The 19,543-nt window shown below is 44.9% G+C and overlaps 1 protein-coding gene across 3 annotated transcripts in view; it reads right to left on the bottom strand.

The window, feature by feature from the left end:
* RHBDL2 (rhomboid like 2) overlaps window positions 1–19,543 on the bottom strand; it is a 138,154-nt gene that overhangs the window by 53,219 nt on the left and 65,392 nt on the right. Inside the window, exon 1 of one of the 3 annotated variants that reach the window (XM_036257365.1) lies at window positions 5,412–5,472. The exons of the other annotated variants lie outside the window; for them this stretch is intronic. The gene's annotated coding sequence lies outside the window, so the exon portion shown is untranslated. Of the gene's footprint in view, window positions 1–5,411; window positions 5,473–19,543 lie in introns of those variants that run through there. 3 annotated transcript variants of the gene reach the window in all.

Here is a 19,543-nt window from a genome sequence, read left to right as displayed (position 1 = left end):
GCCCCCACTTTTGTTCCTCTTGGAATGCTCTCTCTGTGAAGCCTGACACCACATAAAAAAGGTTGCCTACCCTGAGGCCACCATGCTGTGAGGAAGCCCAAGCTACTCACATGGAGAGAAGCCATGTAGAAGAGCACTAACGTGCCAGAGCTATGAGTCAAGCCATTTTGAACCTTCCAGCCCAGCTCATCCACCAACTGAATACAGATGCTCCTTGATTTACAATAGGGTTATATCCTGATAAATCCATCATAAGCTGAAAATATCATTTAATACACCTAATTTACCAAACATCATAGCTTAGCCTACCTGACCTTAAATGTGCTCAGAACACTTATGTTAGCATCCAGTTAGGCAATCTCATCTCACTAACACTGCCCCATATCACAAGAGAGGATTATATTGCATATTCTGGCCTAGGAAAAACTCAAAGTACAGTTTCTACTGGATGTACCTCACTTTCTCGCCATTGTAAAGTCAAAAAAATCATGAGTCAAACCATCGTAATTTTGGAACCATCTGTCTAGCCAAGTGACTGACCCCAGCTGATACCACATGGAGCAGAAGAACTGCTCAGCTGAACTCTTCCCAAATTCCAGACCCACAGAATCATGACAAAATACAATGGTTGTTGTTTTAAGCTACTAAGTGTTGGGGTGATTTGTTATACAACAATAGCTACCAACACACCTCAACAGAACTGGAAGACAGAATGACATCACATACCATTCTGCCTTCCCATTAACATTGTTCATCTTCATAGCCCTCCATAAAATAGATTGCAGTTAGTCTCCATCCATGTTTCCATTCCTGCCCTCCTCCAAAACAAAACAAAAGCACAACCGTAAATCAGAATATATCAACTCTCTGCTTAAAATCCTTCAGTGGTTTCCCATTGTCTTTGAGATAAATACAAGATCCTTAGTATGGCTGATAAGGTCCTGCATGACCTAGCTCCTGCCTTCTTTGTGGAATTCTACCACTCTCCCCCAACATCTCTGTGCTGCAACCACAGGGCCTCCTTTCTGTCCCAGAAACACACCAATTGCTCTCCTGCCTCAGGGTCTTTGCACTTGCTGTTCCCTCTATCTAAACCTTTCTCCGTCCCTCACACACACCCCAACACCTCCTTAGGAAGTCTTCCCTAATAAGCCAGAAAATAAATAAAGAATGAAGGAAGAGCCCAGCTGGTGTCGTTCAGTGGTTGAGCGTCGACCCATGCATCAAGAGATCACGGGTTTGATTTCCAATCAAGGCACATGCCCAGGTTGTGGGCCGGATCTCCAGTGGGGGGCATGCAGAAGGCGGCCAGTCGATGTTCTCTCTCATCGATATTTCTATCTGGCTCTCCCTCTCAAATTCTTCTCTCTCTAAAATCAATAAAGAAAAAAAAGAAAAGAAGGAAGCATGGAGTAATAGAAAGAGCACTGAAATTACAGCAGTCAGAAACCCTGGTTCTTGCTCCAATTCTGCCCCTCTTAACTACAGACAAGACATTTCAGCTCATCTGATCAGAATCCTTGTCTCCACCATGATGCACATGGCCAGTGATGTTTATGTGTGCCATACTCCAGAAGTCTTCACATTTTTCTCATGAGTCCCCATAAGAATTCTGAAAAAGCTATGACCCTCTTACATAATTTTAAGTTAATAAGTAAAACTATTTATCACAAGTAAAAACAAGTTCCAAGGTGGAATTTTTTGGCACAGTCTTTTTTTTTTCATTGATTTTAGAGAGAGAAGAAGGGAGAGAGAGAAAATAGAAACATCGATGAGAGAGAACATCGATTGGCTGCCTTCTGCATGCCCCTCACTGGGGACTGAGCCCACAACCTGGCCATGTGCCCTGACCGGGAATTGAACCAGCGACCTCTTGGTGCATGGGTTAACGCTCAACCACTGAGCCACACTGGCAAGGCTCTGGCACAGTCTTTATTAGAGACATGCTTTTGATATATTTTCATCCATCCCTTGGAGCTACAGATTTATCTTGTTCAGTATATGGAACTTGTCTACCATATAATCCAACTGTCAAAGCCAGTCGTCACTGTCAAACCAATCAGCCAAACCTGAGTAATTTTTCTGCCAGTAAAAAAATCCACCTTCATTTTAAAAACTGTCTATAAATGAGTTCATTTGCATCCCCATGACAACCAGCTCAGCTCTCAATTCTAATTTTACAATAATACATAGATAAAGAGCTACAGCACTTATGTTTCAAGTAGAGTAGCATAATGGTTCAGAGCACACATTCTAAAGGAAAAGTACAAGTGTTCAAACCCTTATTTTGCCCCTGAATAGCTCTATGACCTTGGGCAACTTATTAAACCTCTGGGTGCCTTGGGAACCTCATCTGTAAAAAAAGGATAATAAGCATCTACTGTATAGATCTGGTATCAGTATTAAATGAGTTTATTAATCTGTCAAGCCTTAAAGACAATGTCTGGCACATAATTAGCATTAAACAATTTTTTTAATGACTACTAAATCTATAGTAAGGCACCACCTCTTCAGTTTATTTTACCTAATCTCTCTCTGCTTGCTCTCTGGAACTGAGCATTCCATTCTAGTTGTCCTTCTGGTTTTTATACCCCAACCAACTCACCATAAAAAGATTTAGGAAGGATGTAGTAAAGCCAGAGAAGCAGAGCTGAAAAGGAGAATCTGAAAGAATTCAGACAAGCAGATTGTTTTCAGGAACGAGTATCTGTGGGATCTGAGGTTCTGGAAACTGATTCCCTTGAAGCTATCCATGTCCATGTCCCCCAGTTCCAGGGACACTGGCATATTAGGCACAAACTCCAAGGACACGTTCAGATCTCCATATAATTCCTGGTGTCCCATCTACAACTCCATCTCTTTCTCTTTTACATAAAAAAGCACAGCTTTTAGCTTTGGGTTTTGGGCTTGGAGAAGGCTTAAGTGAAACTTTCTTTGGTCCCCTGGAATCTGACACTAGCCACCTCCACCAAGCCACCGAAGTTTGACCCCAAGGAGAACAAAGTCACATACCTGAGGTAAACCAGTGAGGAAATTGGTGCCACGTTTGCCATGGCCCCCAAGATAGGCTCCCTGGGTCTGTCTCCAAAGAAGCTTGGTGATGACATCACCAAAGCAACTGGTGATTGGAAGAGTCTAAGATTACAGTGAAACTGACCATGTGATACAGACAGGCCCAGACTGAGGTAGCACCTTCTGCTTCTGCCCTGATCATCAAAGCCTTCAAAGAACCACCAAGAGACAGAAAAAAAGCAACGACAAAAAAACATTAGCACAGTGAAAATATCACTTTTGATGATTGTCAACATTGCTCTACAGAAGGGACACCGATCTTTAGCTAGAAAACTTTTTTTTTTATCCTCACCCGAGAACATTTTTCTATTTTTTGTTCAGATAGAATGGGAGGGAGAGAGAGACATCGACGTGAAATGGACACATCGAGTGGCAGCCTCCCGCATGACCCAACCAGGGCCGGGGACAAACTGCAACCGAGGTACGTGCCCTTAGCAGGAACCGAACCCGGGTGCCTCTGGACCGTACACCAACGCTCTAACCTCTGAGCCAAACCAGCCAGGGCTAGAGAGCTTTCTGTAACCATTAAAGGGATCCTTGGAACTAACCAGTCTGTGGGCTGCAGTGGTGATGGCCGCCACCCTCCTCCTATCAACAGTGGTGCATGGAATATCCAAAAAGTTAAGAACCACAAAGGAAAAATATTTCTTTTTTTGATCCTCACCTGAGGACATTTTTTGCATTTATCTTCAGATAGAGCAGGAGGAAGAGAGGGGTGAAGAGAGAGAGAAACATCGATGTGAGAGAGAGACACATCGACTGGTTGCCACCCACACAACCCCATCCAGGCCAGGGACAAATTGCAACCAAGGTACACGCCCTTAGCAGGAACTGAACCCGGGACTCTCTGGTACGCAGGCTGACACTCTAACCACTGAACCAAACCAGCCAGGGCGAAAAATATTTCTTTTTTGTTGCTGTTAATTCCATACACCCCCTCCCCCCCGATAGTTTTTCCAATGATTTTCAGAGTAGAAGGGAGGGAGGAGAGGAGGGGGAGACAGAGAGAGAGAAACATCCATGTGAGAGAGACACATCAATTGGTTGCTTCCTGCATGCACCCCAACTGGGGCCAGGGATCAAACCTGCAACCCAGGTACATGCCCTTGACTGGGAATCGAACCTGTGACCTTTCGGTGCTTGGGCCAACACTCTAACCACTTAGCCACACCAGCCAGAGTAGGAAAAATATTTCAATTAAAGATCATCTAACAATCAGCCCTGGCCGGTGTGGCTCAGCGGTTAGAGTGTTGGCCCATAGACCATAGAGTCCTGGGTTCGGTTCCCGCTAAGGGCACGTACCTCAGTTGCAGTTTGTCCTCAGCCCTGTTGGGGTCGTGTGGGTGGCAACCACTCGATGTGTCTCTCACATCAATGTTTCTCTCTCTCTCTTCCTCCCTCTTTCCTTCCCACTCTATCTGAAGATAAATGCAAAAAGGATCATTTAACAATCAGAAAAAAGGAAGGAAGGAAGGAAGGATGGATTACAAATTAACAAGCAGTATATCCCTGAATTTGCTCCAGATTATACAAAAGTAGATCATTACTACTTTTATTAGAACATACTAGCTATAATCCAGCTGAGGGCAAAGCAACCATAGATCAGAACACAGGACAAGTCAGGAAGCCCTTCGTGAACCATTGTGAAGTCCTAAAAAGGAAGACTCATTTCCTCAGTCAGGTAGGAACCCCATCAGGCCTGGAGACCTTGGTGTCATCTCCTCAGCTCCCATGCACCAGCCACACTTCTGAAATACATATCTGATGGTACCCTCCCTTTGCTAAATCCCTTCAACAGTTATCCAGTGCCCTTGATATAAAATCTAGGTTCCTTAACAAGACACACAATGACCTGAGCCCTGCCTATTTATTCACTCTCATTGCTATTCCTCCATACACACCCTACACTCCAGCCATTCTGAGCCCCCAGCAATTCCAGCTCCCTCCCTCTACTAGGCCTTTTCATAAACATCTCCTGCTGGAATATCTTCCCTCCCCAATTTGTTTTCCTGGTGAAGTCCTAACACGCCTTTCAAGACTGTCCTAAACACTTCCTCTGCATAGTTTATTGAGCATCTACTATGTGCCTGCCATTGTTCTAGGCACTGGATACAGAGACAACACGGCAGACGTGGTAGAATTAAATGACCCTCTTAGTTACTTCAACACCCTCTGTTCCTTTCTAGGGTACTACTGTCTTCTTTATATTATCACCATCTCCTCTGTAAGGCTGTGAGTAAGTACCCTGAAGATAGGACTTCTGTTTTATTCATCTTCAGATCCCTACTATGGAGCCCATGGAGTGCATCAGTAAATGTTTGCTGGACTCATTTACTTACAAAGGATTCATCAAACATTTCTGTATCAGGGAAATTCAAGTTGCTGGTTATACAACTATGAATCAACAGACACCGCCCCTGCCTTCTTGGGACCAACAGTGCACTTTGTTGTTGTTGTTGTTGTTGTTGTTGTTGTTAATCCTCACCTGATGATATTTTTCCATTGGTTTTTAGATAGAATGGAAAGGAGGGGTGGAAGGGAGGGAGGAAGAGAGAGAGAGAGAAACATCAGTTGGATTGGCCGCTTCCCACATGACCTCCCACCTGGCCATGTGCCCAGGCAGGTGCCCATGACCAGGAATCAAATCCGCAACCCTTTGGTCCAAGAGAGGATGCTCTAACCACTGAGCCAAACTGGCCAGACACAGTGCACTTGACAGAATGAATTAGGTATGAATGAGTGAATGAATTAACCAATCAGGATAGGAGTGTGCTCCTCCACACTTGGATGGACATCCAGAGCAAGAGATGTACAGGAAGGGAGAAACCGGTGTCTAAGAAGTTGGGGAATAATGATATATTGCTGTTCTTTCTGATATAGAAAAATTTATTAGCCATGTGACCTTAGGCAAATCCTTTTTAGCCTGTATTTTCATTTTAGTAATATTATAACAGGATTATGATTAAATGAGATAATGCAATTAAAAGCAGAGTTAGTGCTCTGGCCAGTTTAGCTCAGTGCTTAGAGCATTGGCCCAAAGAAGGGTCGCAGGTTCAATTCCTGGTCAAGGGCACTCATACCTGGGTTGCAGGTTTGATCCCAGGAGGCCCCCCACACCCGTTGGGGGTGGGCAACCAATAGATGTGCCTCACATCGATGTTTTTCTCTCTCTCTCCTCTTCCTCCCTCCCTTCCACTCTATCTAAAAAATCAATGGAAAAATATCCTCGGGTGAGGATGAACAAAAAATTTAATAATAAAGTATAATAAAATAAAATCAGAGTTGGTTTTAGGAAGTGGTAGTTCCCATTAGTTGCTCAGTGTGAGCACAGATTCAGAAACATGGCATGAAAGACTGCTGGGAATAACATTTCCCTCCAGCTCCAGGTTCCATCCCTGGTCCAGCATTCTTACCTCAGACCCAGAGGAGGCACCTTCCCTATTCAGCCCAACCCCCACCCCCTCCTAGGTCTCCCCTCTCTCCATTGCCCAGCTTTGTGTTTACTTTCAAGTGTTTTAGAGGCCAGAGGTTGTCTTATATATCCTCACAAGCCTCGGGAGGGGGAGGGGCAGTGAGGGGGATGTGGCAGGAAAGGGGCCAAAGAAGAAGTGAAGAGCACAGATGTTTATTGAGGCTTCACTATGTGCCTGGCACCAGGGTCGGTGCTTGACATGCATTGTCTCCTGTCATCTTCACAGCAATACCATTTTACTGATAAGAAAACTGAGGCTCAGGAAGAGAGCAGAGAGGTGGGATAAGAAACCAAGTGTCTCTATGATTCCAAAATAATTTCCCTCTGTGCTACACTGCCCACCAGCTTATACATGATCATTAAACATTTGTGAAATAAATTTCAGCTTTCCTGTTCCTCAGAAGAGCTTCTAGAAATCTGTGTGTTTCTCCACCCCATAAAATCTAGATACAAGTTCAAACAATGATGAATAAACGAATGAATAATAAAAAACGAATGCACAACTGAAATCCCTCGGATACCCCATACCAGGAAGGAGGAAACAAATAACCCTGAGGGAGGCTCCCGGCAGGAGGACGCCGGAGACTGCCGCCCCTGCGTGGTCCCCAGTGCCCAGGGCAGGGGCATGGGCAGGCAACGCCGGAAGGCTAGGAGCTGGCTGCGTTGGAGCGAGAGGAAAACTGGGAGGCAGGAGAAGGGCGGGCACGTTACTGGGGAAAATGTGATGAAGGGAGAGGCAAGGCCAATGATTGACCAGGGCAGAGAAGGGGAATAGCATTACCTGGTACCCCCACAATGCCCCTGGGGAAGAAGCCAAGAAACAGCCCCCTGACTCCTGGCCAAACGCACTGCCAACTTGAAAAAGAAAGTTGCAAGATCCCAAGCGACCACTCCTGAGGGCTGCTCCACCGTACGACCTCCTTCCCGCTGCCCCCGCCTCCAAGCTTCCCGCCTTTGCCCCCAGGGCCCTCGGAGGGGCTCCCTCCACCGGCTCCCAGCCCCCCAGCTCCCGCACTCACCTTCTTCCCTCGGAGGCCAAGGGGCGTCCAGGCAGGACAGGCTGCTCCTCGTGTTCCAGGCGTCTTGGGCCACGGGGCTGCCTCTACTGCCCTGAAGTTCTTGCCCCGACTGGCGCTCCTTGGCCCCTCCCTGAACTAAATTTGTCCGGCAGGTTCCCAGCAGCCCTGCACTGGGGGAGGGAGCCTGAGGAAATCCCCTCCCAGCTTTGAGCCCGGGCCTGGGCCGGACCAGCCAGCTCCGCAGTCTCCTGGGCTGGCCCTGGATGAATGAGTCCTCCCCTTCGCCTGCCTGGGACTGAGCCAGGAAGGCTGTGCCAGCCTCTCCGCTCTTTCTCGGTGGCCCTGACACTGAACTCCATTCCTCCGTAAGTCCTACCCTCTGCTCTAGGTCTGGGCCTTCTGTCTTCCATTCTCAGTTCTCTGGAGAAAGACCATAGCGGACGGTCTCTATTACTGTATCTAATTGTGCTCTGGTAGAAAGCCAGGCCTGATACTGCGCACCTGGGTGGGTGACTTGATGACTCTGCAGGGGTTTAGTCACAAGCCCCAGGCTCTCTCTACTAAACTGGCTGTACTTTAAGCACTAGTGAAATGTCTTCCAGTTTCTGATTATTCATTCAATGCATTTTGAGAATAACTCACCTGTTCTAAGCCCTACGGCTGAAGAAGTGGATTAGCATGGTCCCAGACTGGATGCTCTACTACAGTGATTTTCAACCTTTTTCATCTCATGGCACACATAAGCTAGTTACTAAAGTTCTGTGGCACGCCAAAAAATATATACTTTTTGCCAATCTGACACCAAAAAAAGTATAATTTTGATTCATTCACATTGGACAGCTATTGTGTTGGTTTGTCTTTTTTTTTTTGATCCTCACCCGAGGACATTTTTCCATTTTTTGTACAGATAGAGTGGGAGGGAGAGAGAGGAAGAGACAGAGAGAGAGAAACATCGACGTGAAGGGACACATCGAGTGGCTGCCACCGCACAACCAACCAGGGCCGGGGACAAACTGCAACCGAAGTACATGCCCTTAGCGGGAACCGACCGCAGGCCGATGCTCTAACCGCTGAGCCAAACCGGCCAGGGCGGTTTGTCATTTTTTATTTGACAATCTAAGGGAAGGAGGTCAGTGCCCCTGACTAAATAGTCAAGTACTGCATGTTGTAAAAAATCTTGCACACGGGTTGAAAATCACTGCTCTATGAGGAAGAGAAGAATGCAGTATTTCTGTAGAAGCTGGCCCAAAATTCATGCATCAGGAATCAGAGGGTTCATCCCCTGTGGGAGGTTCTGGGAAAGTTCTTAGAGGAGATGATGTACAAGTTGGGTTTGAAAGATGAATAGGCGTTCTCCACAGTTGTAAGTGGGGAGAGAAGCATGCGCAGACTGAGCAGGCCAGGTAACTGGACAGACTGGCAGGAACTACTAGAAGTCAGAATCATGAGCTGAGCAAGGAGCGTCAGTTCAGAAAGGGCCTTGTGAGTTTTGCTAAAGAACTTGGACTTTATCTATACGTACTGGAGAGTCACAGAAAGGTTTTTAACAAGGGAGACAATTTCAGATTGCATTTTAGATAGATTGTTGGGTCCTGCAATGTAAAGAATGGTCTTGAAGGGACAAGACTGGAGGCAAGAAGACCAGCCAGGCTTCTACAGGAGTCAAGGTAATGGATGATGTGGGCTTAACCAGGCAGGAAACCAGAGAGGAGGGGACAAATTCAAAAGATGTTAAAGGGGTAACACTGTTGGGAGTTAGTAATGAAAGAGTCTCCCCTCTCATGACTTAATTATCTCCCAAAGACATTATCTTCAAATACCATCACACTGGGGGTTGAGGCTTCAAGATACGAATTGAGTTTGGTGGGGAGAGAATTCAGTCTATATCACCATTGAAATTAAACAGGAAGGCAAGACTCGGATGCCATAAAAGTAGATGAGAACTGGAGGGGACAGAGCAAGTAGGATGAAGGGGTGTGGTGGGGGCTGCTGGGAGATGCCCAAAGCACTAGAGAGGGGCAGTTGAGGTGTTACAAAGAGTTCATAGCTACATGTGAGGGAGGTGCACCCCACCCCTATTTTCAAGCTAAAGTAGATGGCGAGGTCACCTACTAGAAGTTAGAGAGATCAAGGTTGTGTGGAAGATTGAAGGAATTTGTCAGATGTTTGAAAAATGACCAAATAATACAGAGGTTCACAGAGGGGTGTCCAGAACCCAGTCAGAAAAGCACAGATTCACAAGGAGACAAGCGTGAGGGGTCCTCAGGAAGAGAGAAACCAAGGAAATCAGATCCTGTCCTGAGTGATATCACAGTAAGGTCAGTGCAAACTGGATGAAACCCAAGGTGAATGCCACCAACACCATTCTCTTAGAAATGGAGAATGGGCCCTGGCTGGTTTGGCTCAGCGGTTAGAGCGTCGGCCCGTGGTCCAGAGAGACCAGAGTTCAGTTCCCACTAAGGGCACATACCTTGGTTGCAGTTTGTCCCCGGCCCTGGTTGGGTCATGCGGGAGGCAGCCACTTGATGTGTCCCTTTCACGTTGATGTTTCTCTCTCTCTCTCTTCCTCTCTCTCCCTCCCACTCATTCTGAACAAAAAAATGGAAAAATGTCCTCAGATGAGGATAAAAAAAGAAAGAAATGGAGAATGGGTTTTCACATAAGATGGAAATGTCTACAGAAAGAAGGTAGACTTTTTTCTGACCCCTGATCAAAAGAGCTATGGGTAGCCATAGAAGTGCAAAGAGCAAATGAGACAAACACAGCAGTTCTTGGTCACAGAACTGCACCAATCAGGGTCACAGAGCTGCACCAGGTCGACTCCAGTATCTTGTTCTCCTCACCAAATGAAGTTGGACCCAGGCTGTCAGGGATACAGCTGACCATTCCCACCTTCCACCCATCCTCCGTTGTTCTTATTTGATCCTCAACAAGCTGCTTCCTAATTAGGATTTGGCTTCTTAAGCTGTGTAATTTCATAAAGTGAAGGTGTCTGTTCACACCCGACACACGTTAGGGAGCTCTTATAGAGCAAACCCTGTGTCTTATTTATCTGTGTGTCCCGAGCAGCCAGCACAAGGTGTGGCATTGAGATGGGGTTCAAAAAGGTATTTGCAAAACAGATCTGAAGAGGGCTGATATATTTTGTTGTAAATTAATAAATTCTTATTTAGGAATTGCACATCAGTTGCTTGCGAAGCTCATTAAGATGAATCAGTACCTACAAATCACATCAGTTCTGAGATATCAACAAGCTCATGTTTATAAGCTTGCAAAAGTCAGAGCCTGTCCCTGGACTGTGGTAACTTCACCAAGATCATGCACCTTTGGGGCCAGCAAATCAGTCCTCTTTGCAACGCTACCCCCACGTAGCACCATCCCTCCCCACAGCATAAGGCTTAAAGAGTCTTTTCCAATTTGGATGTTTCGATTAAAATTTCTACAAATGTTTATGTGGCTTTTTTCTCCAGCAGCTCTTAGCTGCTTAAAGAACGTAAGAGGGTGGCAGGCTTGATTCAGGTTTGGGTGCTACAGAAAGATGACCAGATAGCCTTTCAGATCACACATCCCTGTTTCTCTGATAATAGCTCCTCCCCACACCCTCCCTTGGGATTTGGGCTGTTATGTAAGTATTCTGTCTGTGAGCAGCATTAGTCACAGTGATCGGGCCAGAGAAGGACTTTTGATGCAGGAAGGGCCAATTCATTTCCCTTTCCTAAAAATTTTCTGTGGAGACAGGAAGACCCTACTTTGTCTCTGCTTGTAGCTGAATTAAAAAGTAAATCTGGGGGCTAAAGAGAGTTCCTTCAGTGGAGATGCAGAGTAGACTAACCTCCTGCATGGCACTCTGCGCTAACCACATTGTACGGGGGAAAACCCAGTCTTTCCTCTGTGTCTCCTTCAATGCTCACACAGAACACTTCACTTCGGACAGTTCTGGTCTCCAAATGTGAGTGGGGGTTTCCCACCAAACACTTCTCTGACACCAACTGTGTGTCCTACGATTTAACTCAATCCTGACACTATCTATCTAGAAATAGTATCAGATCCCACAAGTTAAGGGCTCAGTCTCACAAGACTATGCCCAACCCCCACTTCAGATGCCAATCAAAAATAGCAGGTCCCCAGGTTACCCACAACTTCTGTCCAACTTGATTACAAATCAAAGGTTTCCCTCCTCAGGGTTTGATTAATTCACTAGAGTTGCTCAGGGAACTCAGGGTAACACATTTACCAGGTTTTTGTTTTTTTTTTTTCTTTATTGATTTTAGTGAGAGAGGAAGGAAGAGGGAGAGAGAGAAACATCGATGAGAGAGAACTTCGATTGGCTGCCTCCTGAGTGCCCCCCCACTGGGGATTTGGCCCTCAACTGGGGCATGTGCCCTGACTGGGAATCAAACTAGCAACCTCTGGTGCATGGGTTGACACAGCAGCTGGGCCATTTACCAGTTTATTAAATATGATAAAGGATACAGATGAACAGGCAGATGAAGAGACACGTTGGGCAAAGTCTGGAAGGGTCCCAAGCACAGGAGCTTCTGTTCCTGTGGAGCTGGGGTGTATCACCCTCCCAGTATGTGGACGTGTTCACCAGCCCAGAAGCTCTCCTCCAAACCCTGGCTACTGGGATTTTATGGAAGCTTCTTTACATAGACATGATCCATTATTAACTCCATTTCCAGCCCCTTTCCCCTCTGCAGAGAGTGGAGTCTGGGGCTGAAAATTCTAAATTCTAATCATGGCTTGGTCTTTCTGCTGACCGGTACCCATCAGGGGCCATCTAGGGGCCCATCTAGACCTACTTCATTAGAACAAAAGATGCTCCCAGTGCTCTTATCGCTTAGGAAACTACAAGTGTTTTAGGAGCTCTTCACCAGGAACTGAGGGCAGAGACCAACATGTACTTTATATTATTTTCACACACATCATAACACCTACCCAATGTATTTAAATTATCTGTATGTGTTTTTATCTTCCCGTGCTAAAGGGCATGTCCTGATAGTATGAGTTCTTCCAGATAGTGGTCTTCTCCATTTCATCTTTGTATCCATGCAGGTGTTCCCAAAATCCGACACAAAGTATGAAACAATAAATGTTTGTTGAACTTTAGAACTAGGGAGCATAGACAAGATTCCCTCCTTTGGCAGGTGAAGGTTCCCTAGCCACCAGCAGGTGTCAGGACATGTCTCTGTGGCTTCTGGCAACCAAGCTCCTTGTCTGAATCCTGGTCCAGAGTGGGTGGTAAAAGTACAGGTGAATCAATGGAAGTGTGCAGAGTGACCAAGTGAGTCAGGTCCAAAGCCCCAGGTATCGGGCCAGTCCATAGGAAGCAATATAATCTGGGCTACTTAAAGTTACTCATCATATTATTCCAGATTTCCTCCAGCATGTTTCCCAGGTGCTGAGTTCTCTCCAAAATGTGTTAGATGAACTGAAAATGTAAGTATCTCAACAAATTAGCTTTTTTCTGAGGTTTTGCATTATATTTCAAAGAAATGTGAATTGTGCCCTGGCCGGTTTTTCTCAGTGGTTAGGGCATGGTCCCGAGGACCAATGACTCGAGGATTCAATTCCGGTCAAGGGCACGTACCTCAGTTGCAGTTCGTCCTTGGCCCTTGTCAGGGTCGTGTGGGAGGCAGCCAGTCAATGTGTCCCTCTCACATCTGTTTCTCTCTCTCTCTCTCTCCATTCCACTCTATCTGACGATAAATAGAAAAATATCCTCAAGTGAGGATGAAAAACAATAATAATAATAATAAAAGAAATGTGAATTTTAAAAAAGATATTCTGTTTATGAAAAAGACATACTAACCATCCACAAAAAAGCCAGTACAGCTGAACTTGAAAAAAAAAAAAACTAGATGGCTCAGGCCAGATAGCTCAGTTGGTTAGAACATTGTCCCAATACACCAAGGTTGCAGGCTCAATTCTCCAGTCAGAGCCCATATATGAAACAGCTAATGGCCCTGGCCAGTTTGGCTCAGCGGTTAGAGCGTCAGCCTGTGGTCCACAGAGGCCTGGGTTCAGTTCCCGCTAAGGGCATGTACTTTGGTTGCAGTTGGTCCCTGGCCCTGGTTGGGTTGTGCGGGTGGCAGCCACTCGATGTGTCCCTTTCACGTCGATGTTTCTCTCTCTCTCTCCCTTCTGCTCTATCTGAATAAAAAAGTGGAAAAATGTCTTCGGGTGAGAATAAAAAAAAAAGAAATGAAACAGCCAATGAATGCATGAGTAAGTAGAACAACATATCAATGTTTCTCTCTGTCTGCCTGTCTCTCTCTCTCAAATCAATAAATAAAAATTTATTTGAAAAACAAACAACTAGCCCAGCTAGTGTTGCTCAGTGGGTTGAACATTGTCCCATGGACTGAGAGGTCCTGGTTCAATTCCCAGTCAGGGCACCTGTCTGGGTTGCAGGTTCAATTCCCAATAGGGGTCACTCAGGAGGCAACCGATCAATGGTTCTCTCTCACATTGATGTTTTGTATTTTTTAATATGTTTTTATTGTTTGTTTGTTTTTTTAGAGAGAGAGGAAGAGAGAGATAGAAACATCAATGTGAGAAAGAACCTTTGATCGGTTGCCTCCCATGTGCCCCCTACTGTGGATCGAGCCGAGCCCGCAATCCAGGCATGTGCCCTGACCAGAAATTGAACCAGGACCTCTCAGTTCATGGGACTGAGCTCAGTCCACTGAGCCACACTGGCTGGGCAAGAAAATCTTTTTCAATGCCTATCTGACCTTGGCTGGTATGTAAGGAATCCATAGAAAAAAAACAGAAGTAAGCAATTGTGAGAGCCCCACTTACCCAGGGGCAAATATGGATTCCCTAGTGACTTAGCGCTGAGCCAAACCAGCCAGGGCTCCCTAGTGACTTAGTTCCTGTGTTTTCATGAGCCATGGAGGTGAGGGAGCCTGACCTTGAACAGAGCAGAAAGTAAAATAAGAGGATAAGGCTTAGCCTCTCCAAGCCCCAAACCACTAATATCTTTAGTGGCAGTGGATAAACTAAAAAATAAAAGCCTGCCAAACTAGGAGGACAGTGGGGATATAGGCTTATATTGCCTTAGCCTTGGATCAGGGCAAAGTAAAAAATAAACAAATAAAAAGCTGTCTATCCTGAGAATTCTCCACTCACACCTCCACTGATATGCATTTATCTAGTGACATACTCACCTGTGTAGCCCAGAATACCCCAAGTTGAAAATTTAAAGTATTTCTGGATTGTCAGGACCTATAGGCACCCGGAAGGAACAAATCCAAACTCTCTCTCTCGAAGAATGCCATTCAACCCAGGCCACAAAGATTTCCCACAAAGTTTCAAGTAACATGACTCAATAGATTTTTTTTAAGTCTCTAACCACACAAGGAAACAAATCCCAACAACTAGAAGCAACCAACTACAGAATCATACCCATAAAGATCAGAGACATTGTTATTATCAGCTATCAAATATAATTTAATTATGTTTCACATTGAAATAAATTAAAGAGGGAATTTAAAAGTACAACCAAGGAAAAGTTATCACTCAAGTAGCTTGCCCTCCCCAATGTGAGTAGGACTCATCAAACCCGTTGAGGACCTGAACAGAACAAAAGGAAGAGGAAGAAGGAATGCATGTCTTTTGCTTCCTGCCTGCTGGAGTTGGGACATCTCATCTTATCTTCTCTGGCCCTCAGACTGAGATTTAATCAGCACCCTTGGTTCTAAAGCCTTTGAACTTGAACTGAATTACATCGCCAGGTTTCCTGAGTTTCCAACTTGTAGACAGCAGACTGTGGGACTTTTCAGCCTCCATAATCGCGTGAGCCAGATTGTCATATATATGTATATATACATCTGAAGAATCCTGATTAATATGAGTAGAATGCATGATAGTGCCAATGAATCCATGCTATCACTTACTGCCATATGTTGTTAATGCAAAGTGTGTCTTAAACTGCAAATCTTGCTGGCAAAAACCCACTTGATATGTCTTCTTTATATACATCCACCAGGATTCTTAACTGCAACAAAAATCAAACCTGGGTGTTTTAAGCAGGAAAAAAAAATTTGTTTTTAAGGTATTAACTAGTTCGTAGAATCAAGGAGCGGACTGAAGAGAAGAATCCTATTGTGGGCTGCACAATGACAAACAGCCAATATCAAGTTGCAGAACTGGTCCGGTGGAGGACATCACTGCCGTGCTGTGAAGCTGTAGGCATGCAGCTGGCACCAATGGCACCACTAGCATTGAACATTGATCACCACCCCTGCAGGCACTGCTTTCCCAGGAATTGATCTCCCTGAAACCAGTTTGTCTAGCTAGCTTTGAGGCAGTTGTGCCTGACTGGCAGAGCTCAGTCCACAGGTTGATGCTCGAGCAGTAGACGTGGGAGCAGAAGTGTTTAGCACTTCTAGTTTTTGTAAAGGACGACAGGCCCTATATCTCAAATTCATAACTTGGGGAATTTGCTAAATGCAGGGGGCGGGGTTCCAATGCTGGTGGCCCAAAAGAAATATCCAGTGTCCACTACAGTGATACCTTGGTTCTCGAACGCCTCGGTTTTCGACCAAATCGGTATTCGACCAGGAGATTCGAGAAACTTTTGTCTCGGAATCCGAACAAATATTTGGAACTCGAACTTCCGAGATGAGCCGAGTTGAGCCGAATGGCGTTCATTCGGCCCAGCGCGCCTTGCTCGCGTCATCAGTGTGAGTGCAGAGAGAGAGTCACGCTTTGTGGAGAGAGTCATGCTTTGTGGAGAGAGTCACGCTTTACACTGAATTTAACCCTTAGACATACTGTACACTTTTATTTCTTGTTGAGACTTATGTTTTTCTACATATTATATACAAATTAGGCCAGTAAATAGGCATTTTCTGGGGCTTGGAACGAATTAATCCAGTTTCCATTATTTCCTATTGGGTTTCATTGCTTCGGTTCTCGAACAATTCGGTTCTCGACCGTCCTCCTGGAACGAATTATGTTCGAGAACCGAGGTATCACTGTATACCCTTAATCTTCAAGGCCACCCCTGCCAGGGACATCGATTTTGGACTGGTGACAGTATACTTTGCAAAGCCTTCTGTGAACAAGACTCACAGATTGGAGTGATCTACACTTAGAGCTAGTTATTGCATAAGGGTTAACTTAAGTCAGGCACAAGCCAGCATCAAGAACACTGTAACCTCTGCTGAACCAGAAAACTGGGAAATTAGGAAGCCACTGTCCAAACTATTGGCTCCAGGAAGACACCACCTTAGCCAAGATCTGGAGAACAGGAGGCACTGCCAGGGCCATGGGCTACAGACCCTTGACATCCTAAATCCTCACGTGCTGCCACATTTCTGCCCACTTAGCTCAGTTCCAAATTCAAGCCCCTCGGGCATGCGTCTCATTGGGGAACTGAAAACACATCTGGAGATATAGCTACAAGGAGGTCTAGGAAATGTAGTTTTGGCTAGAAAGCTAAACTAGGGAGTATAAGGAGGCAAGATAGGAAGGGTTTGGTGCAGATGTTGAGCAAGCTGTCTACCCTGGCTGCCTCAGATACTACCCATTTCACCTTATTCATCTCTGAATGCTACATTTTGTTTTAAAATTGTTTTCTCTATTTATTTTTAGAGAGAGAGGAGGGAAGAGGGAAAGAGAGGTAGAAACATCAATGAGAGAGAACATCGATTGGCCACCTCCTGCATGCCCCCCTCTGGGGGTTTGGCCCACAACCTGGGCATGTGCCCTGACCAAGAATCAAACTGATGACCTCTTGGTGCATGAGTCAATACTCAACTACTGAGCCACACCAACCGGGCTAAAAAAAATATATTTCTAATCAGTAATACATGCACATGGTAAAAAAAATTGCAAACACCATCACCAGTAGACAATGAAAAGTAAACCTCTTACCCACCTCCACCCTCCAATTCCCCCATTTTCCTCCCAAGAATCATTGACTTTTTCCTGTTTATTATTCCAAATATAATCTATGCATATGTGTATAAATTATGCCTCACTTTTTGTTTTATATACATGGAGCATAAAATACACACTTTTTTCCAAGTCTACTTTTTTTTTTAATCCTTGCCCAAGAATATGTTCATTGAGTTTAGAGAGAGAGAGAGAGAGAAACATCGATGTAAGAGAAACATGTGCCCTGGCCAGTTTGCTCAGTGGTTAGAGCGTCGGCCCATGGACCAGAGAGTCCTGGGTTCGGTTCCCACTAAGGGCATGTACCTCAGTTGCAGTTTGTCTCCGGCCCCAGTTGGGGTCGTGTGGGTGGCAACCACTCAATGTGTCTCTCTCAGATGAATGTTTCTCTTTCTCTCTTCCCCCCTCTCTCCCTCCCGCTCTATCTGAAGATAAATGCAAAAGTGTCCTCGTGTGAGGATAAAAAAAAAAAGAAGAGAGAAACATGCATGGTTACCTCCCATGTGTGCCCCACCCAGGGATCAAACCCACAACCCAGGTATGTGCCCTGACCTGGAATCAAACCTGCAACCTTCCTGGTGTATGGAATGACACTCCAACCAACCGAGTCACCCAGCCTGGGCTTCCAATCTACATTTTTTTAAATCCTCACCTGGGGATATTTTTCCATTTATTTCCAGACAGAGTGGGGGACAGAGAGAGAGAGAGAGAAACATCAATGTGAGAGAGACATATAGATTGATTGCCTCCTGCACAGCCCTGGGCAAACGAGGTATGTGCCTTTGACCGGAATCGAACCCTTGACTCATTGGTTTGTAGGCCGACACTCTAACCGCTGAGCCAAACCGGCCAGGGCAGAACTTCATTTCTTTTTCACGGTCTTTGTTGTTGCTTTTTTAATCTTTATTTCTTATAAAATATTGCAAAATATTTTAATAGTACTAAATTGAAAACTACGAAAAATGAAAGTCTTCCTCAAGTTCATTTCCAAAAAGTAATTGCTGTGAACAGTCTGTATATCTGTTTATCTATACCTGTCTACCTGTGTGTGTATATGTGTTTTTTTTTCTTTCTCTCAGATTAAAAAATACTTAAATTTATTGGGATAACATTGGTTAATAACATTATATAACTATATGTGTATAGTTTTTATGGCTTTGAATTTCTTCCTGTATATTGTTCCAAATTCTTCACAGGCTAGAGTGCTGGCTCCGGCTTTGCCTCACAGCCCTGAAAGCTATTAAGGCTGTGGCTACAGTTAATTAATCCCTTCAATCTTGTGTCTCTACTGAGACTCATCAAATCAAATAAACAAGTCTGATCTCACTGTGCACTTACTGTTCCTTGGTGGTAGAACACTGATTCAAGCTCCTAGATTCTCTCTTGGATTCTGCCAAAATCCTCTAGGCAACTTCTGCAACTTGCTCTGCGTGTATTCCCGAATGCCGTGGTGGGACCCTGATTTTGTCCTCCCACATTCCTCCCTCTCTTCTGATCAGAGACCTGTGGTCTCCCTGGGACACAGGAAGGAGCATAACCCAAGACAGGTTAATCAGCACTTTCCCTGAAAGTTTTCAAAGCAGAGTTGGGAGAAATAGGCTCCTTTCTTTTCTGGTTAAAAATACTGTGATCATGTGAGTTTGGAGGTGCTGGCTGCCACAGACCCACCTTCACAGTGAAGTCAGATTTTGCTTCCGTAGCAATTTTACCATATATTAACAAAATTTTCTAACAGTTTGTTGAGACATAATTCACATAACAGGGATAAAGGCCAGTGAAATTCTTTATTATACAACAAATAATAGTCACCCTTTTGACATATTCACAGGTTCTGGGGCTTAGGAAATAAATATCTTTGGGGGTCATTCTTTAGTCTACCACATAGGATAATAATGGAACAGACTCATATGGCTGTTGTAAGCATTAACAGAGTTAACACATGTAAACCTTGTACATAGATAGCTCTCAATAAATGTTGGCTATTGTTTTTATTATTCATTTTTGTAATGCACCTTATTTTAATAGTACTAAATTGAAAACCATGAAAAATGAAGGTCTTCCTCAAGTTCATTTC

This window comes from Molossus molossus, unplaced genomic scaffold (genome assembly GCF_014108415.1).
Source record: "Molossus molossus isolate mMolMol1 unplaced genomic scaffold, mMolMol1.p scaffold_m16_p_12, whole genome shotgun sequence".
Lineage (NCBI taxonomy): Eukaryota > Metazoa > Chordata > Mammalia > Chiroptera > Molossidae > Molossus > Molossus molossus.
This window is presented reverse-complemented; position numbering and strand designations above follow the sequence as displayed.